This window comes from Neoarius graeffei, chromosome 12, assembly GCF_027579695.1.
Source record: "Neoarius graeffei isolate fNeoGra1 chromosome 12, fNeoGra1.pri, whole genome shotgun sequence".
NCBI classification, from domain to species: Eukaryota; Metazoa; Chordata; class Actinopteri; order Siluriformes; family Ariidae; genus Neoarius; species Neoarius graeffei.
The window spans coordinates 23073144-23095546 of NC_083580.1; the positions used below are offsets into that span (position 1 = coordinate 23073144).

Here is a 22403-nt window from a genome sequence, read left to right on the forward strand (position 1 = left end):
GAGTCGTGCGTTTGCATAAGCTAAAGTGAACTAAACATTTCCAATTCATATTTATGCGAGTTGAAGCCAATTGTTTACATTAGTTTGTATTGTCTGTAAATTTAAACACACCAATGAATACCACATTTCTCATGTAAATCAGGGTGTGTGTGTGTGTGTGTCACGCACTGACTGGCAGCCTGAGTACATTATGTAACAAAAAATAAATTCCCATGTCTAGTTTTAGGCAGCTTAGAAACCGTCTCTTCCATTATTGCTGTTTCTTCCACATTTTCTTGATGATGTGTTCTAGAAACGGCACTAAAACTTAGCTTCAAAGCCACAAAATGCAACTTTGATGGGGAAAAACGTCGAAAGGAGGAGGAAAGTTTTGCTTGTTTTGACACGGCGAATTATTAACACGAGAAAATACTCGTAATTCGCAACTAAAAAGACTGCAGCTACACTGGCAGCTTGAACATGCTTTCTAGTGCGATTGTGTTGCGCTTGCGCAGAACGGTGTCAGTCCTGTGCGCCTTAGCATGTGTACCTGAAGGCGCACGTGCCTAACGAGCTCCGGCACACGTGCCGTTAACAAAGAACACCTGTCTTTAATCAATGAACTGTGTTTGGGCTATTTAAGGACCGCACCCATGCAAGGATGATGCGAAGTATTACGCCACGTCTAGGAACGCGAAAAAGCCGAAAAATAAATTTCTCCATTCGGAAAACCGGAGATTTTCAAGAGTTTTGTCAAATATCCAGATTTCCGGGTCATTAGCTGAAAAAATCTTGAGGAAAATCTAAAAATCCGGAACACTTTCATGACTATTATATTCACCTTAGGTAAATAGAAACTTGTTTTTTTTTCTTTTTATGAAGCAGAATTAGCCATTTCTCAAAGCAGAAAAATCACCACCCCAAAATTTTCTGATAAGAATGATTACATAAAATCCCACAGTCACCAAACAAAATCCAGTTATAACACCATTTCCAAACAGACAAATGACCATTCTTTTTTTCAAGTACACTACCACACCTAAAACACAAAAGCACACACGTCCAACCTCTTGCCGGATACACTTCCTAGTTTGATCATCAGCGCAGGCTCAAAGTGTTCTGCATTTCAAAGTAAGGCTAGCGTTTCAGGGTCATATAACTGTGATACTGTGTTCAGCTGTGTAAATGTTAGATGCAAAACATGGCTGTAAAGTAATGGGCACTTTATCCACTTTCACTCATGAGGGAGTGTTAAAATGAAAAATTTACCACCCTTTGCAGGTAATGCATCACGGTATATGCATGTCTACGTTGGTATTTGTAAAACGTTAGGCTAATAAGACTTTCGAAAAGCATTTTAAAAATTTAAGTACAATCCCAAATCAGAAAGAGTTGGGACAGTATGTTGAAAGTGAAAAGTGATTTGTAAACAGCCTTTGACCTGGATAATTGCAAAGCGCATTAGTCGATGTTTTACCTCATTAATTTAAATGGTCTTTCAAAATAGCCACAGTTCAATTTTGATTCTAACACATTTCTAAAAAGTTGGGATGGTGATAGCCTAGTAAACTAGACCCACCCGCCTAGCAGCCAAAAATATTTTTGCCTAACGAGTGGGTCTAGCCTCGCACCATATAAACAAAAACATCCCGGGCATCAAATCGTGCCCGCCAATCACAACGCAAGGTTTTTGTTTGGATTCTTTGGGCGGGCTTTTGCAGGAGTGACGACAAAGCTGCGCGACGCTGGAGAAAGCACAACAGGAAAGATGGCTACGGCTAGTGAACAGCGCGCGTTTGACTCCGCTTTGGAATCAGTTTTAGAAGAATTAGACTTGGAGTTTTCGTTGAAACATGAGCAGGAAGAGGCTCTCCGCTCATTCCTTTTCAAGAAGGACGTTTTCGCTGTTTTGCCGACCGGCTATGGCAAAACTCTGATCTACCAGCTGGCTCCGCTCGTAGCCAAAAGGATGGGGCTAGTTTGTGCAGTACGAAGAATTAATAAACAGCTTTGAAACATTACTTTTTGATTGTTTCTTATTTTCCCGTTATTTTAAATTTAAGGGAAATTATTTCACCAAACACCACTAAATAAAAACTCTCAAAAACAGTTTAAGCAAACCCTTGAAAAACACTTGGAAAAAAAAAATGTGTATGTGGTACAGACTCCAAACTTGTGGTCATTATCTCCAAACTTCTTAATATCTATAACCTGTTAATACGCATTTTGAAAAATTATTTATTTCAAGGCCTCCCCCACTGCGCGCTCTGACTACGTCACAGTCACTGTTGCGCTGATTGGTCAGAGCGTTGGCCTATACGCACAGAGACAGTTTGAAAGACAGCAGTTTGTTCCTCCTACCCGCTTCGGAAATGTCTACGGATCGAGGCCAGACTAAATATTCACATTTAGTCTGGCTTGCCAGGCTAGGATGGTGAAGCATTTACCACTTTATAACGCTGCCATTCCTTCTCACAACACTTAAAAGATGTTTAGGGACTGAAGACAGCAAGTGATGAAGCGTTTCAGGTGTTATTTTGTCCCGTTCTTCCTGCAAACATGGCTTAAAAGTGTGCAACAGTATGGGGTCATGTTTTTTCTTTTCAAAATTCATCACACGTTCTCTATTGGCGACAGAGGGGACAGGCACCCTCTTCTTCCCCAGCCATGCCTTTGTAATGTGGGCAGAAGGTGGTTTTGCATTGTCTTGTTGAAATATCTCTGGAAAAGATGGCGTCTTGAAGGCAGCATATGTTGCTCCAAAATCTCAATGTACTTTTTTGCATTAATGCTGCCATTACAGAAGTGCAAGTTACCTTTGCCAAGGGCACTGACACAACCCCATACAGTACCATGACAGACCCTGACTTTTGGACTTGTTGCTGGTACCAGTCTGGAGGGTCCTTTTCGTATTTCGTCCAGAACACACGACATCCATTTCTTCAAAAAAGTACTTGGAATACTGATCCGTCTCACCACAATACATGTTTCTACTCCGAGCCCGGAGTAGTAGACCGCACTTCTGGACACAGTTAACATAAGGCGTCCTTTCTACACAGTAAAGTTTTAACTGGCATTTGTGGCTGTAACTCTGTATTGTAGTGCTTGACAAAGACTTGCCAAAGTAATCCCAGGCCCATGTGGTTATAGGAGCTATAGATGAATGACGGTTCTTGGTGTAGTGCCGTCCGAGAGATCAGATGTCACGGGTGTTCAGCTTAGGCTTGTGCCCTTGCCCTTTTATGTTTTTGCTCCTCAAAGACTAGGCCTTTTCTGGTTACTGATTTTGTACTAAGTCATGATTACAACTACCTGTTGACATCACCGGTTTCAAATCACATCATTGGGTAATTCTTTTACCTCATTACTAGCCCTAAATTGCCCCGTCCCAACTTTTTTTTTGGAATGTGTTGCAGGCCTGAAACACAGGACAAAACATGAAATATCTTGGGTTCATCCTGTCTGCAATGAAATACAAGTCAAAGTCAATTTAGAAATCATTGTTTTCTTTTTTATTATTATTTGCATTTTCCATACCAGGGTTCGACATTAACAGTCATCCAACTGTCCGGATATCAAACTTTTGGGCGGGACAAGTCAAATCTGCATCTGCCTGTCTGACAGGACAAATTAAATATTGGTTGAAAATCACAATATTTATAGTAATTATCCAAGAGTTACATCAATAAAGTTCCAACAAGACTAGTTCAATCCCCTCAGTGATCCAGTCGTGTTCTTTTTTATGAAATTCCAGGAAAGCAGAGTGCAGCAGGTGTGCGCGCGCGCGTCTGTGTAAAAATCAGGGTATCAGGGACTTTGACCGTTGCATGGATGCTGGTGCCAGATGCGAGAAACCTCTGATCTCCTGGGATTTTTATAAAAAATTCCTGTCTCGAGTTTACACTAAATTGTCGAGGACACACACACACACAGTAAGTGGCAGTTCTGTGGACGGAAACTCCTTGTTGATGAGAGATGTGCAAGGAGAATGCTGAAACCAGGGCTTTGAACCGGAATTTTTTTCCTGTTGGTTCGTTCCGAACAGAAACGGAATTTTAACGTTTCCGGTTTTGGGTTCCACCATTAAATAGACGTTCCCGAACCGGTTAGAACAAAAAAATTTCGTTCCCGGAACGGTTAATTACGTTCCCTGTCAGCTGTTTAACAAATGGCTATAAAATTATGTCTCTGTCTCATCCAGCTTAAGCCAAATGTAGGCTAATTCTATTACAACCTTCATTAAATAAGACAAGAAATAATTCAAAACAATTATTATTTCAAATGTTGGCGATTTGGATTCTCAGTATGTCTTCCCATCTACACAAATAGAAAAAGTGCCAAAAATGAAAGATAATTCGTTTAGTGTGTTACCAAAGGCTAGTCAGGCCCTATAGAGGGCTACCGCATGACGTCACCGCGCCGCGAGATTTTGTTAGGCGCCATATTGGAAGACCAAGTACACATCTATGCAAGTACATACATACATAAAACAAACTACACCTGAAATGTAGCCAGGGCCGGTTCTGCCCTAATCTGGACCCGGGTGCAACATCGCGCAACCCCCCCCCCAAAAAAAAACACCAGTCTAAATCAGGACAACCATCACATAACTATAACTATAAACATTTTATATCAACTATTTTAACTAAATGGGCTATAATCAATAAGCCTGCAGGCAGCCACGGCAGGCTGCCTCAGAAAAGTAACCATTCAATGAGACAACTGAAAGCCTGCAGCCACGGCGGGCTGCCTTAAAAAGTAACCATTTGTCCTACCTTAAAACTCGTTTTGCATTTTCTGCCTCCTTTTTTGTATTTTCGACCCTCCGTTTATTTTCTTTCCTTTTCTGAAAACCCGATTTGTGTCCAGACATTTTGTTCTGCTACCAACGAACTAACTCGTCAGGTCTCGTCTCTCGAGCCCGCGATGATTCCCGTGGGAGGGGCAACAACTGATACATTTTTACAAACAGCCAATAGGGAGGTTGCATCGTTCAGGCTCTTCTTTGCTCAGACACTCAGTAATGCAATTACTCACTAGCAGTCCACCTTCCCGCGCTCTCCATTCAGTCAGCGAACATCACACAGGAAGTGAACCCCAGCGGGTCATAGAAACTTGCACAGGAGAAGAATGACTATTTGTAGGCTACAGAAACTTTGAGGAACGAAATAAAAACCGGTATTAACCGGTTACCATTATTTTTAATAAGCGTTTCTGTTCCGGAACATAAAAAATAATAAAGTTTCTGGTTTCGTTTCTGTTCCATGTGAAATAGAAAAAGTTCCCGGTTTTCGTTTTCGTTCCTTGAACCGGTTCAAAGCCCTGGCTGAAACAAAGGTTACAGTAACTCAAATAACTAGTCTTTACAACTTTGGCAAGCAGAAAAGCATCTTAGAACGCACAACCTGTCGAACCTTGAGGAATAAGGGCTTGACATCAAGTTACACTGAACAGTTAAAGATTGGAAAAACGTCACCTAGTCTGATGAATCTCCGTTTCTGCACTCACAAGATGATCAGAATTTGGTGTCAACAGCATGAATCCATGGACCCAACCTATCTTGCTGGCAGGTGGTATAAAGTGCTTTGCCTCACAATGTCTACTTCCAGCATGATAACGTGCCATGTCATATCCTGTGCTGCAAGATGACCACCCGACAAGAGCCATTTATGAGTCTGACCCGCCAACGGTGGGATGGAGATGCCACGCGCTTGTTGGAATGATATTGTTCGTCAAGACCTCCAGCAAATCAGTTTGAGGCTATAGGACATCCCAGCACTCAGCCAAGATTGTGAGAGATGGCGGAGTTCGGTGGCACTGGTGGGCTCAACGCCATGGTGGCATGAGGAGTAGGAAGACGTTAATGAGTTCAGTCATGGCCTCCCTGCTCACCAGACCTGAATCCATTACAGCAGCTTAGAGATGGAGCAGAACGCAAGATTCACAGTCTGAATGTGCAGCGAACAAACCTTCAAAAAACTGAGAGATGCAGTCATGTCATCATAGACCATAATCTCAAGTCGGAGTCAAGTTGAGCCGGGATCAAGCAGTGAAAAAGGGGTACATTTCCAATGTCATGCAGAACTGAGGCTATTCAGAGAGAAAAAGGTGGTCCTACTCACAGGGTTCCCACTGGTGCTCATCACAGGCAAACAATCCATCAGTGACGAAGAGAAAATTACTAACAGGTCACTGTGACTAATGTATTTGTCATCAATCATCATCATCATAAGTCATCTTTTCTAGAAATCCCTCCGTTTGCTGAAATCTAACTCCAGTAAAGAAATGGCAGGAAACCAGAGCGTAAACAACAAGCACGTGCTTGTGACCAATAAAAATCGACAACATGTAATGACCAAACGAGTGCCAAGCATTTGACCAATCGCAGTGCGTCTTAATCAGCCTGGTGTGGGGGTGTGATCATCTCTGCATGAATCAAACAATGGTGTAGTCCAGGGGTGGGCAATTATTTTTTTCATAGGGCCACATGAGAAACAGAAAATTTTGTGGAGGGCCGGACCAAAAGGCTGAACTAAATTCTGCATAATATTAATTGTATTTCTTTATATAAAGCAGTAAATAACATTGTTTTTACAAGCTGCTAAGACTGGTAAGAGTATGGAAAAAACGAGGTTGCTTTACAAAAATGTCATTTATTCAATCAAATTTCCCAAAACAATGGTTAACAAAATGTGAACGTTTGTACTTTTTTTTTCAGTCACATTCACCCCAAAACACAATAAAGACATCAAAATATTGTCTTTCTACTCCAAATATCAAGCAAGATACATCATATTATAATGATGATGCCGTGTCAATTCGGTGTAGGTATCAGATCAGCTCGGGCTCCGGCGCCTGCTGGTGACGTCACACTATGTGATTGGCTGGACCGTTTGAAGGATGACGTACAAGTTTGTGGTTGGTCTGGACAAATTACGAAAGTAGTTATCGCGGGATTAGGTTTCATGGGATTTCATGTCATGTTCCTGTCGCGCGCATTGCGTTTTTGTTGAACACAACTTCAAAATAAAAGCAATGCACATTCAGTCCATGCATGAGGTAAAATTAGAAAATACGTTTATTTTGTAATTTCTAATTAACCTTACGCGGGCCGGTCAGAATGAACCAAAGGGCCGGATGCGGGCCGGAAAATGCCCAGGTCTGGTGTAGTCTCAGCTGGTGAAGGGTTGTTGGGTTTTTTTTGATCGCGCTTCTTCAAGCACTGAAGAGGATTTAAAGGCCAAAACAGCCACATGGGAATCACACTCAGAGTCCCTACCGTCCCCAAGCACATCAGACAGTGTCAGTAATACAGGGGTCAGTTTAATTAAAATAAAGAAATAAATAAATAAAAATTAAAAGCACCAAAGTGAAAGTGCTGTCAGCCAGCAAGCGACCAAAGGGAGCTACGTTTCGGGGCTGTAGCCCCCGGCTATTTTCGCCCTCAAAAAAAGTAAGAGATTAACAGAAAACAACTGATTTGGATGTCATCTGGGATTTTGAAATGTTATCATCATGTTGGTTAGAATTTGTGCTTTTGTGGTCCTAAAGGAGAGATAAGAGTGAGAAATGATATTTTTATTAAACTGATGATTAATTTTACTTGTGACATTACGTCAATCGACACGTGCCTCAGTTTCCTCAGACATTATGGGTGTTGATAATAATGAGACAGAAATTGAGGTGAAGTATATAAATTTAAAAAAAGCAGTGCAAAAATCAGTAATAAAGATGCCATAATCTTTGAATGTGTGTGGGTAGAGCTGGACGATACGGCCTAAAAAAAAAAAATCTTGGATTTTTTCACAAAAAATCAGATTTTCGATTTTAATCGATTTTTCCCCCTAATAAAAATCAAACTACAGATGACAAAGAAATGGTTCAAAACAAGTTTTAGCTTTATTTTGTTTTCACTTAAATTTCCCCTTTGGGGTTAAAGTGCAGTAACTTTTAGAAAGCTTTCTCCAACATAGCTGAGTTTCAAACTGGCACTGATACAATGCACCTTCAAACTTAAAAAAATAAATAAAATAAATAAAAGTAAATAAATAAAAGTAAATGCCCCCTCAAAAAAAAAAAAAAAACACGTATATACATGCACACGGACTGACCTTAACCTGGTAAATAATATATTTATTTATTTTTACCAAATTCTAACAGAAAACAAGAGCACCCAAAAGGGAAAACTGAGCCGAGCCGCCATTTTGAATCCTCATTCACGGCTGTAGTGCAAATTGCTTGCTCCTCGGTATACAAGTGCACTTCCATGGCAGGAAAAAAAAACTACATTTTGCTGCCTATGTAGTCCCCTATTTATACAAAATTGAGTCATTCAGGATTCAGCCATGTTTTTGCTTGGCGGTAAAGGCCTCTGCATGCTCTTGCGACAAGGCTTTCGCAGATAGCTTTTCGCAGACAGTTGTAATTTATTGTTGAGCGGGAGTAATAGGCGTGCGCGATGTTATTCACCGCCACAACGCAAGGGGGCGCGAAGTCGCTAGGAGTAGTTGGTGGGTGTGGTTAGTGGAGTGTTTATCCTCCGGTTACTTATAATGACTAGAACTTTTTTTTTTTATAATGACTAGAACTGGAGTCGTATAGATGTCCGTACTTCCTCAATCAACCGCTCTTCATGCTGCTCCATCTTCGCTCGTGTTTTTAAAAATGCCGGTCGTGAAAACAAAACAAACCGGGAAAGTAGGGAAGCGGAAGTGCATGTACAGCGGATGTAGAGTGGACCAATCAGAGCCCTCTTGTCTGCGACGCTGTCTGCGAGGCTTCTGCGGTGGTCACAATTTTTGGGAGGTGCGCGCAGAGCGTCTGCGAAGGTGGGGGGGCTACGCAGACGCTATCTGCGACACCGTCTGCGAGGACTGGGTTGTCAGCATAAATTGGCCTTAACAAGTTAGAGGTTTTTAGCTTTCTCCTGAAATGTTTTCTTTTATTTCTTCTTCCTCAGGGGAGTAAAACTCACTTTTGCTGTGAAGACTGTCGTTATCGCTATCCATGCTGTAAAATTAATGCTATCCTCCTGAGAAATGCTGGCAAAAATTTATAAGATTTTTGATACTTATAAATAAATCTTATAAAAATTAAAAAAAGGTAAAATGTTTGTTGTTGTTGTTCTTGTTGTGGTGAACGAGCGAGTTGCCAGAGGTCCGTAACCAGGGTCCATACCGTAGGATACAGACCTGCTCGCCAGCCAATCAAAGCGCAGGATTTGGACCGCAAAAAAAATAAAAATAAAGAAAATTGTGTCCTTTTCGATAAAACTGACAAAATAGGAAAAAAAATCCCGACTTTTCCACTGTATGTAAGGGCACCATGTCTTTTGCAATAAACATCGCGATAGCATCTGTGATTGCCTTCCACCGCGCTCCATTCTTATCATAAGGCACACGGTTCGAAAATGTGTCCGGGACGGTTGCTTGCTTTACTGTGGATGGTGCGCTGGTGCTGCGGCTGTTTTTATCCCGCTGGGAGCAGCACTTCTCCCGCTCCGCTGCAGGCTTCTGTTTAAGGTGTTGGAATAAATTCGGCGTGCTGCTTTCTTTGGAAGCAACCATTTTCAAACACACCTTACAACGAGGACTTGTTTGGTCTGCATCTGACGCGGCAAAACCGAACCAATTCCAGATCACGGAGGAAGTTACTCCTTTCTTGGGCACAAGTTGCGGCTTTCCCCCAATCGCTGCCATGTTGTTTGTGTGTCTCTATGGCAAGCGCGCGGGAGGAGGGCGATAGTGTCAGTGCCCGATCCGTCCCTGCTGCCCGATCTGTTCTGCACATGTGCAGAGGGGAGCGTCAGTGACGGAAGTTAAAACTGAGAGAAAACCGATTTTCATAAAAACACGTCGTCCTTAACTGTAAATTCGAATTAATCGATAAAATCGATTTATCGCCTAGCTCTATGTGTGGGTGATCATATTTCCTTGTAAAGTTAAATATAACCTCACCAACCAAGGGATGCTAATCTCCCTTAAAAAAAAAAAAAAATACAAGCCTCAGGAAAACTGGACTGAGCCCCTGGTCTGTTTAATAGCTAGAATAGAAACGGTCCTGTGGCTAACTAACGCATGATGAAAATCGCGGTGTCATTCTGTATTCGGCTCGTAAATCGACAGGAAAATCGGATTCCTTCAGTGTTGTTTGTTCCCAAAGTCTTCTCAACTCTGTTCAATTGTAAATCAAGTTGTGTGTTGAAGTAAGGAGTCCTAATACCTCTTTTGAATAAATCCCTGCTAAAATAGCCTTTAGCTTGCGCTTACTTAAGGGGTTTAGCTTCGCTTGATAGTGCACACGGCGCCTAAAATCAAGTCTCTTAAATTAGGAGGCTGGAGTGGAGCCCAAATTTTATCTGTAACGGAGAGGCCTAGCTGGATCTGTACAAATATTTGAATTGTGCCAGTTTGGTTGGTATAAAACTGGATTAAGTTCACTTTGATAAGTCAGTGACTAAGAAAAATACAGACTAAGAAAAAGTGAGGAATAATTCTTTGACTATTTTTCAAAGAAAAAAGTGGAGAATATTTTTCAGAACCCAGGGGGAACCCTGTACCCGGTATTAATATAGTGCTCCTAATAAAGTGGACATTGTGTATGCGTTTAAAAAAAATAAGAATAATAATGCAAAATTGGTGTTTCTTATAACATCTAAGAGTGACTCCTATTCATCAAGTTCATTTGCATTTAATATAATTATCCTAATGGTAAATATGACAAAACACCCTGACTCAATCGATATTTATAACCTATTTATGTAACATCAGTGACATTTTATCAAAGAACTATACCTTTACAGCAAAAAAAAGAGAGCAATCACTTTAATCATCAACCAAAAAGTGTCGTTCCCTGAGGCAAGTTCCCGACTCAAGACATTTTTACCCTGTCCACACTAGGGATTTTGTACCGATACGATACTACTTTCGTACCGCAACACCTGTCCACACTAGCAACTATACCGGTACTGTAGCGGTATAACTGTATCGGTACGAAACCCACAAATGTATGGGTTTCGTACCAGTACAGTATCGGTACTGTAGCGCTTCGCTGTAGTGTGGACAGATGAAGCAGTTCTGTATCGATACAAATATAACGCGCATGCGCAATAGGGTATTAGGCAGAAAAAGAAATTTACCAGTCAAAAATAATATTTTATATAATCCTGATAAGCGCCGCAGGTGCGAAGACGAGCGCTGCAGGCGCGAAGTCCCTCTAGGGGGGTCTGGGGGCATGCCCCCCAGAAAATTTTTGAAATTTAGACTTCATTTCCTGCATTCTAGGACATTTTCAGGGTGAAATGGCGTGTAATTTTTGATCAGAAATATTGCATATTTTTACTTTGTATTTTTTTCAGTTTCACTCCTGAATGTATCAGATGTATGTATGGTGTTTGATTTGGTAACAAAAGTGAAAAGAAAATAAACAACAATGAATTGTATATAATCTTTTGATCTAGTTACAGTATTTAATAAAAAAAAAAAACCCAACAGTATTCTATTTTACCATACCCCAATGAAACCCCCTTGTTAATCAATGTATCACACATACCTTTTCTGTCTTTTTGTGGAAAAACGAATCAGTTTTTGTCACATTCAATTTGGGGCGTTTGTTGGGATTCATCTTGATCCAGAAGAGTGAGTCAGCAAAAAAAAATGCGGTTCTCCCGCCAAGAAAGAGGAAACTACAACGCAGGGTGTTTGGCAATTTTCGACCAATCAGAATTCGCGATTTATTCAGTCCGCATGTTACAAGATTCAGTGCGGGCCAAAATGGCGGAAACGATGAAATATTCTGATTTTTCATTTCAAGTTTTCAGTATTTTTCGTATTAAACTGTGTTTCTTACGATTTGTAAATGATGGCGGAACCACACACGGACTGGCCATCGGGAGTAGCGGGAGTTTTCCCAGTGGGCCGGTGGTTCAGTGTGGGCCAGCGGAGAAAAAAAAAAAAAAAAAACAGTTGCGCGCTGGCCTTTAATATGATAAGCAATGTTAACAGTTTCTTTAACAAACTGTTAACATTGCTTATCATATTAAAGGCCAGCGCGCAACTGTAATAAGCAATGTTAACAGTTTGTTAAAGAAACTGTTAACATTGCTTATCATATTAAAGGCCAGCGCGCAACTGTTTTTTTTTTTTTTTCCTCCGCCGGCCCACGCTGAACCACCAGCCCACCGGGAAAACTCCCGCTACTCCCGATGGCCAGTCCGTGTGTGGGCGGAACATAACTGGATTTATCGGACGACATGTGGGAGTATTCATGTGCGAAAATTTTCGGCATTATCGTCCGTTTCAGTATCCGTCTGTGTGTATACTTGCCCGTTGAAATCGGCAATCACCCGTCAAATTTACGGGTGGACGGGTCTCTGCCTAATACCTTAATGCGCAATGAACCATTCCTACGTCTTCCTAGCCTGGGCTCGCCCATCCTAAGTGTGACGCAACACGAGGGCCTGTTGCGAGCTTAGTCCGGCAAGGCAAGCTATCTTCAGCTCTTCCAAGCTCCCGAAAAATCGGGAGCCAATCAACTTTGAGCATCTCCAACGGCCCTGGGTAGAGGCGTGTTCAAGGCAGTGACGTAGTAGAACTGCGACCGGAAGCCATAGATTGTTTACAGAATCTATGCCGGAAGCGCTTCATTCACTAGAAACATTACGAACATGGAGCAGCGGCAAGCCTTTGACACAGCGGTAGATGCTGTATTGAAAGCATTCAACGGGAAGTTCTCATTGAAAACGGAGCAAAGAGCAGCCCTGGAGGTATTTATCTTCTTCCTGTTACTCAAGCAGTTTCCGTCGCGTCACATACGTCAGAGGAAAGAGTGATGCGATTGGTTTAAGCTTCGTCACAGCCTTTTCTGGCTTCGACCAGTAGCAAACTGAGGCATTTCAGGGAGGCGGGTCAACCACGCGCTTTGGGAAACGGTTGGGCTTAATATCTTTGCCAGACCAAATGCTCGCAGAGCTTTGAAGTCGCGATAGCCAGACTAACGTCTTCCGGGTTATTCATACAATACAATACGCACGTGCTTTCCAGCTGTAAATAAAACGACAAATTGGCTCAAAACGACTGTGGCGCTACATGGAGCAAAGAAAGGGAGGGAGGGAGGGAAAGAGGGAGGAAGAAAGGAGGAAGAGGGGAAAAGGGAGAGAAAGGGAGGGGAAGAGAAGGGAAGAGGGAGAAAGTGAGGGGGGAGAAAGGGAGATTCGTTTTCTTTGTTTCTTTCTCAACTGCATCGCGCGTTTTATACGATTCGACTGAATAAATGACCACCAGAAATACAGACTGTACATTGACAACAAAAAGCACACACACGTTGTTTCATCCGCCATATTCTCGGAAGGAAGTTACTCGGTAACCACGGAAACATTTCGCGCACGCGCATTTCAACTACCATGAAAGAAAACCGCAAACATTTCTCGCTAGTGTGGACAGATGCACTAAACTGTACTGGTATACTTTGTATCGATACAGTTATACCACTATCGTACCGGTATAAGTGTGAACACAGCTTTTGACTTAACTGATCGCGCTTCACTCTTGTGCTGCTGTTGAAATAACTAATGATTAATTCAGTGTGTACTGTTAATGCAAAGCTTCTTCGAAAACATTACAGGGTTAGATCTTAAGGTTTTTCTGCACTAGCCAGCCGGGCTAGTGGCTTGCAAATTGCACTAGCCCGCAGAGTGTTGCACTAGCCCGCTATTTTAAGCCCAATTCCTGTGACAATTGAAATAATTTTAAATACTAAACAATGAACAAGTTGAAACAACAGAAGCTCCCAATTCAGTGTAACAAAACCAGTACTTTATTCAATCCATTATGGTTCTTATATGTGACTGTGTTTCAAACCATAATTGTCACTTTGAAGTATAAAAGAGGTAGTCATTGCTTACAGTTAAGTAGACTAGTACATGTAGTAATCTCGCAAAATGGACTAGAACTGAAATCATTCAGTTGCCTTAGACTGGAAAAAAACATAGCAAATTCTTATAGAAATGGACTAGAACTGAAATCATGAACTTATCTTGGACTAGAAAAGAACATGACTAATTCTTGTACAAGTAAACATTCCATACAAAAAATATTCATTAATTGTGCACATACATGTAGCAATACTGTCAGGGTAACAAACATAAATGAGATCTAATGGCAACATAGGAAGATACAAGTACATGATGGCAGTCAACTGAGAGTTACAAGTAAAATTAATTTCTGTTTGTTAAGTACAAACCACAACACTTGAAGAAATATCAATTATTTTCCCTTTAAGGGTAGGATTATTCACTAAGTGAAAGTAAGTCACCAGTTCATTTTGCGTTCATTTCAGTTCATTTTGCAGATTTTGCTTGATTCAAGATGGCCACACCCATGTCAAGTTATCGCACTAGCCAACACGGGCTAGTAGCAGAGATTTTGCACTAGCCCGTGGCTATCTGCACTAGCCACGGGCTAGCGGGCTAGTGTTAAGATCTAACCCTGCATTACAACTTTATCTGCAGCCATCTCTACAGTGTAAACGATGGTACGTGAGCATTGAAGATAATCCGACAGCTGGAACTCGTACCCAGAACCATCACTGTGCTCAACTTATAACATTCACAGTGGAAGGAAATCACATAGCAATTACAACATTTTTTGTTAAACCTCCTCCTCCTATCTTCCTAACATCGTCCTCTTTCGGCTGCTCCCGTTACAGCAGATCTGTTCGGCATATTTGATTTAGTACATGTTTTACACTGGATGCCTGGTCCTGACGCAACCCTCCCCAATCTATCCAGGCTTAGGACTGGCACCAAGTACACATTGTCTTGTACAATATTTTACCTAACCTGCATGTCTTTGGACTGTGGGGGAAACCGGAACACCCGGAGAAAACCCAAAGTGACAACATGCAAACTCCACACAGGAAGGTCCCTGTCAGCTGCGAGGTTCGAACCCGGAACCTTCCTGCTGTGAGGTGACAGTGCTAACCACTGCACCAGCCGTCCTAGCCTAATGTGATTTTAAAAGTTCTATGCAGTTCTGAAATATGTTATTGTTTACACAAACTTTTTTTTCCCCCCACACTAGAGGTATCAAAGTATGTCGTAGCCTGAAAAACAAAAAAACAAACAAACAAAAAAAAACCTTTCAAAACCCAATTTCTCATAATTCTCCCCTTGGGGTCGAATGTACCAAATTATTTAGCCTAAAACAAAATATTCTGAAAATAAGTGGAACGCCAAATGTCCTGTTGTGGAAAGTAAAGTAAACACACTGGTAAAATCCTTTAACCATCAAGGAAACTAGTGAGGGCGGCACAATGGTGTAGTAGTTAGCACTGTCGCCTCACAGCAAGAAGGTTCTGGGTCCGAACCTCGCGGCCTTTCTGTGTGGAGTTTGCATGTTCTCCCCATGTCTCTGCGGGTTTGCTCTAGTTTCCCCCACAGTCATGCAGGTTAGGCTAACTGGTGGCTCTAAATTGACCGCAAGTGCGACTTGTCCAGGGTGTACCCCGCCTCTCGCCCATAGTCAGCTGGGATAGGCTCCAGCTTGCCTGTGACCCTGTACAGGATAAGTGGTTACAGATAATGGCGGAATGGATGGAAACTAGTGACCGCATGGGCTAGTGTAAGGCTTTGCTGCTTAGTTTGTCTGCTCCAATAAGCAATGAACACGTCTGAAAATGTATTTATTTTCCCCCGAAAGGATCCCCAAATGTAAATGCACTCTTCAAGTCTCGGCGAAGGTTAGGCTGTGCCAAGCCGCTGTGTTGATGAGGCTAATGCGAGCATCGGGGATATGGATTCGAGACAAATGCATCAAGAGGCTTGACGAAGGTTCCCAGGGCTTTGCGAAGTATTCCCAAACCCATTTGCGATTATTCGCTGCTTAGTATGCCGACAAAAACAAACATCGCCACCAAACTTCAATGCATGCAGTGAATTTTTTTGTGACTTTTTAGCCATTCACGAGGCAGAGACGCACCCAAAAAATAAAAACAATAAGTTCAGAGAACATTCGCCGTGCATCGCGATTGGTGGCGAATCTACCAATTTTTCATCAAGTATCCACAAGCCCATCACTGGTTGTAGTGTGACCAGAGCCTCAGATCCTAACACTTGGCCATTTTCCCTGCAAACCACACATCACATATGAGAACCGAATATTCACTTGCTGCCTATTTATATCCCACCTCTTGACAGGCATCACTGTAATGAGATCAAATGTTATTCATGTCACCTTTTGGTGATATTAAATGTTATCACTGATCGGTCTGTCCTGGGTACGACTTTAAACTGCAACTGGTGGTTAGTCTCGGGTCCGGGAGTACTTCAGTATTGGGGAAAGTGAAGTTTCCCCTTAATCACCATCGCTCCCAGGTCCACTCTGACCCAAAGTGGTAGCACTTGCCTGGGTTCCAGCTATGGGTTAAATTGTACATTACCAATAAGGCGCTGGCAGCAGGGCGCATTTTGGTGCAATGTGGCAGATGAACCCAACAGGGTCAATGGCACACCACCTGATGGCATGCAGAAGAGCCACTCGGAAATGGTCAATGGATGGCATCACTCAGCAAGTCAGTTGTCACTGTGGGGCAACTTCCATACCAGTCAGGTCTGTGGCACTTTTCTGCAACACTTGGCATCAGGTTTGGAGGTCCAGAGAGACAACACGATGGGGGTACGATATCGTTTGTCTCACCTTACTATATAAGGTGCTTCATCAGGAGAGGAGAATAGTATGCGAGCGCTCACGAGGCCAGACATTTCGTGCCACCGCTATGGGCGACTCGTGGCCCATCCGCGTTTCCGCGCATCCTAATGAAGCAGTCATCACTAGCGATGGACAGCCAACAACAATATAGCCGATCGGTGTATAAACACACAAACACTAAGTCTTTTATGGAAACCAGCGTCAAGAACAGGTGTGTGCTGTTGTGTGAACCGATTTGGTGTCATAAGTCTTATTTCCATCTGCATATCCAATACAAGTAACAAATTCAATTGTGGCATTTTAAACTGACTTTAACAAAACCACTTTCACTACCAGCACTACTACAGCTAAAAATCTAAAAGTCATTCTTTTTCTTCTTCTTGGACAACTAAGTTGAGAGATCTAGTATATACTTGTGATTTTCTCACCAGACACACATTCGTCACAGATCCTCTGACATCACTACCGGACTGAACAAGGTCTCTTTAAAGCTAGCCAGCTGATTAATTTTAAGAGTCTCTAAATAGATACAGTCATACTGAGAAACTGAAATATTCTGGTTCTAGTGGGCTCCTGCATAAACTCCACAGATGGGACGTAACATGCAGGCGCAAGTCGACCGAGTGGGATAGTAATTTTTGAACAAGGGTTTTTGGAAGATGTAACCCAGATCTGGTCTGCAGTCTGGATTTAAAGGTATCTACGGTAGGGACAGCTCTAACATTTGTTGGGAGGCAATTCCATTGTGCGAATATCCTTGGGAATAGTGAATATTTGTAACAATCCTTATTAACCCTTTGGTGACTGACCCCTTGAAAATGGTTCCTCCAGGAACGATGACGTTTCAGTTGTCAAGACAACGGAAAAACTAAAATACAAAAACAGAAAGATACGTCACAATGCTCTTGTGCACAAAACAAAATGCTCTTGTATTTTAGTTTTTCCGTTGTCTTGACAACTGAAATGTTTAAAAACGTTTAATGGTTCCTGGAGGAACCATTTTCAAGGGGTCAGTCACCAAAGGGTTTAACTGATATTTTGTCAAATGACTCGGCTGTATTTTTCCTTGTTAATACTTCTCGTGTAGATGGCTTAATTTGGTAGGAGTCCGTGTCCAGGCCAATTAACTTATTCCTTGATTTGTAGAGGAGTGTCAGCCTCGGAACTGCCCTCTGGCGTTCCATTCATTCACGTTTGAGATAGTTGACCATTTCCATTACACTAGCCTTTTTCTAATTGCTATTCACAACAAATCTGGCCATGTGTCACTGCACTCCCTCCAGTTGAGTTGAGATATGTAGTTTTTATAAGGATCCCATACTGATGCACAATATTCAAGTCAGGGTCTTACTAGGGTTTTGTATGCAACAGCTTTTACATCTGGGGTGCAACTATGCAGATTCCTGAGAGAATTTGAGTCCAAAAATTTGTTTTGCCCTTGAAGTCACTTTCTGAATGTGGTTAACTTTAAATCAAGGTTTAAATAAGAAACCAAACGATGTTACACCAGCTCGAATGCAGACTAATTTAAAGTTCCTTTAATGCCAGCGTTACATTAGTACAATACATCAGACAAGGTTTACGGTGGTCTAGCGCCCCCCCACCTTCATGGCGGTCTAGCCCCACTTGTCTTCATTCAATCCAGCCCCCCCATCTTCCAAGCCATCTAGCCCCCCCATCTTCACTCAATCCAGCCCCCCCGTCTTCCCTAGCCATCTAGCTCCCCTGCACTCAATCCAGCCACCCCCCATCTTCCACACCATCTAGCTCCCCTTCACTCAATCCAGCCCCCCATCTTCCACGCCAACTAGCCCCCTTCACTCAACCCAGCCCCCCCATCTTCCAAGCCATCAACCCCCCACTGTCTTCACGTGATCCAACCACCCGTCTCCCAAGCCGTCTAGTCCCCGTCTCCACGTTGACCCAGCCCCCCCCCGTCTCCCAAGCTGTCTAGCCCCCCCCCCCCGTCTCCCAAGCTGTCTAGCCCCCCCCCCTGTCTCCACGTGGCCCAGCCCCCGCCGTCTCCCAAGCTGTCTAGCCCCCCCGTCTTCCACACTGTCAACCCCCCATCAAACTCCTCCCCGTCTTCACGCGATCCAGCTCCCCGTTTAAATGTGAATAAAAGTTAATCAAACGTGTCTCTGATCATTCTAGATTTAAAGAGACCAGAGCTTTTTTTTTTTAAAGGAAAGTTTTTAACTTTGACTTATGTAAACTTACTTGAAGATGAACAACCACTGACTCGCCAGCTGAATCAAAACAGAGCAGTTTCAGAGCGCATTCTATATTCTAACAATTCCTAAAGATTCAATCCTCGTTCTAAGAATGATTTCTCTGGTTCGCCGGTAATAATTCCTTGATCATTAACTCTGAAAGCTGATAAACGACTGTTACTGGTGTCTTAGAAAGCAAAAGTATGATCAAGTCAATGATGGGGCTCAAACACCTGAAGCTGGGGCGAATACACTGGGGGTTAGACCACTGTAAACCTCGGACACCGGCGAGCCTTACAACGCATCAAGAAAGATCAGCTACATGTTACAACAAAGCAAGCACGTCAGAAAAGAGACATAAGACTCAAAAAACATCTGTCAGACTTCAAACAAGCTCAACCAGGAAGAGTTTAACGAATCATACAGCGAGATGAGTGAGGAGAGAACAAATCAGCTGGAAGCAGCAAGTCAAGCCGGATTAACGCAGGTTAGCTAGCTAGCACATGCACCAAAATATCAACCGAACAGACCTTCTTTAGCAAAGTTATGCCTTAAAGTCCACCAAGATGTAACAGCAAGCTGCAAACAAATCATATATTATGCAGCTTTAACCCGAGTATATTATGAAGCTCCTCCAACAACTAGCTGCTGACTCGCAACCCAACTCACATTAGCTAGCTAGCTAGCGTTACCCGTTAGCATGCTAGCTGAGATAAAAACCGTTGTACAATAACATGGTGCAAAGGTCAGATTAAAAAAAGAGCAACACAAAACATTACCTCTGATCTTTCTCTTTAATGTTAAGCCACAAAGTCAGTGTGTATGGTCCAGCGTGTTATTCTCACAGCTGTGCAGGACGTTAAAGCTAACACTCGTCCGCCATCTTTGCGAAACCCGTCCTGAGCGACGTGTACATGAAACGTCACGATGTTCCGAAAGCACAGCGCACGAGACGTCACTTTTCCAAACAGAGCTGAGGAGACAGACACATCCGGTTTGCGCTGCAGCTCGGTTCTTCAGTGCTGCTGTGTTCTTCTGTGCTATTCCAGTTTCCAGAAGAAAAAAAAAACGTGTGATTCAAGGAAATTATTCACAGAATTGATTAAAGTGGTTGTGAGAGAAGGCCTGTCAAACAGACCGGATACTAAAGAGAGCCCTCTGCTGGTTAGAAATGATTTTATGTGGTAATTTATTTGATAAATTGCCACATAAAATCTTGGTGGCTAGCAGGATAGATAGAACAGACACTATATGGCCAAACGTATGTGGGCCCCAAACCACATACATTTACATGGAGCCAAATAATCTGTTAATAATCAGATTCAGGGTGGCACGGTGGTGTAGTGGTTAGCGCTGTCGCCTCACAGCCAGAAGGTCCTGGGTTCGAGCCCCGGGGCCGACGAGGGCCTTTCTGTGCGGAGTTTGCATATCCTCCCCGTGTCCGCATGGGTTTCCCCCACAGTCCAAAGACATGCAGGTTAGGTTAACTGGTGACTCTAAATTGACTGTAGGTGTGAATGTGAGTGTGAATGGTTGTCTGTGTCTATGTGTCAGCCCTGCGATAACCTGGCGACTTGTCCAGGGTGTACCCCGCTTCTCACCCATAGTCAGCTGGGATAGGCTCCAGCTTGCCTGCGACCCTGTAGAACAGGATAAAGTGGCTAGAGATAATGGATGGATGAAATTGCCACATAAAATCTTGGTGGCTTGCAAGATAGATAGATAGATAGAACAGACACTATATGGCCAAATGTTTGTGGACCTGACCATCGCACCCATATGTGGGCCCCAAACCACATACATTTACATGGAGCCAAATAATCTGTTAATAATCAGATTCAGGGCGGCATGGTAGTGTAGTGGTTAGCACTGTAGTCTCACAGCAAGAAGGTCCTGGGTTCGAGCCCCGTGGCCAGCGAGGGCCTTTCTGTGCGGAGTTTGCATGTTCTCCCCGTGTCCGTGTAGGTTTCCTCTGGGTGCTCTGGTTTCCCCGACAGTCCAAAGACATGCAGGTTAGGCTAATTGGTGGCTCTAAATTGACCGTAGGTGTGAATGTGAGTGTGAATGGTTGTTTGTCTGTGTGTCAGCCCTGCGATAACCTGGCGACTTGTCCAGGGTGTACCCCGCCTCTCACCCATAGTCAGCTGGGATAGGCTCCAGCTTGCCTGCAACCCTGTACAGGATAAGCGGCTTCAGATAATGGATGGATGAAATTGCCACATAATATCTTGGTGGCTAGCAAGATAGATAGATAGAACAGACACTATATGGCCAAACGTTTGTGGACCTGACCATCGCACCCATATGTGGGCCCCAAACCACTGTAATATTACATTTACATGGAGCCAAATAATCTGTTAATAATCAGATTCAGGGCGGCATGGTGGTGAGCACTGTCGCCTCACAGCAAGAAAGTCCCAGGCTCAAGCCCAGTGGCCGACGGGGGCCTTTCTGTGTGGAGTTTGCATGTTCTCCCCGTGTCTGCATAGGTTTCCTGCAGGTGCTCCGGTTTCCCCCACAGTCCAAAGACATGCAGGTTAGGCTAATTGGTGGCTCTAAATTGACCGTAGGTGAGAATGTGAGTGTGAATGGTAGTTTGTCTGTGTGTACCCCACGTCTCGCCCATAGTCAGCTGGGATAGGCTCCAGCTTGCCTGCGACCCTGTAGAACAGGATAAGCGGCTACAGATAATGGAACGATGGATGGATAATCAGATTCAAATTTCATCTGAATGAAGTTGCTTCATGTAAACAGCTCAATTGGAGTGAAATACTCCATTCCACTTGAAAATTTAATCAGGTTGAAATAGGCGGTGTGGACCTCTGAGATACTTGCCAACATTACATTAAATTACATTACATTAACAGCCTTTAGCAGATGCTTTTATCCAGAGCGATGTACAACATACCCAGAGTAGCCTGGGGAGCAGTTGGGATTGGGTGCTTTGCTCAAGGGCACTTCAGCCATTCCTGCTGGTCCAGGGAATCAAACCAGCAACCTTTTGGTCCCAAAGCTGCTTCCCTAACTATTAGGCCATGGCTTCCCCCAGACAATTAAAGGTGGTAGATCAGGTTGCACAGCACAGACGTACCCTTCTTAAGGGGGTCCAGGGCATGCTCCTCAGAAAACTTGGGGGGAGAAAAGGTGTAAAATGGTGCATTCTCCTACATTCTGAGTGCCACATTTGAAGAAAATTGATTGAGAAATCTGATTGACATATGTAACAAAACGGACTGACGTACTTCACAAAATGCATGCTTCTAACCTGGCCTCAGTGCTTTGATGCTGGATGATCTGATGACCAAGTTGCCTTGAACTTGTTGTCATAGCGAATCTGTTTTTTTTTCCTTTGGAATTTTCATTGTTCACAATCACCAGAGCATGTTTGATTTTTACAAATCGTCATTGTCCCTGCCGAACTCTATCCAGGCTTGAGGTGAACCACTTTTGGTTGACTTGGCCAGCATTGCAGCAGTAGGGTGGCCAGTTCCTTTCTGCGCACTCACAA

At 43.1% G+C, this 22403-nt stretch overlaps 1 protein-coding gene across 2 annotated transcripts in view; it reads right to left on the reverse strand.

The window, feature by feature from the left end:
* Nucleotides 1–19978, reverse strand: part of sec16a (SEC16 homolog A, endoplasmic reticulum export factor) — a 106644-nt gene extending 86666 nt beyond the window's left edge. Inside the window, exon 1 of one of the 2 annotated variants that reach the window (XM_060935688.1) lies at nt 19675–19978. The gene's annotated coding sequence lies outside the window, so the exon portion shown is untranslated. The remainder of the gene's footprint in view (nt 1–19674) is intronic. The other variant, XM_060935689.1, reaches the window with a different exon arrangement.
* Between the last annotated feature and the right edge of the window lie 2425 nt (nt 19979–22403).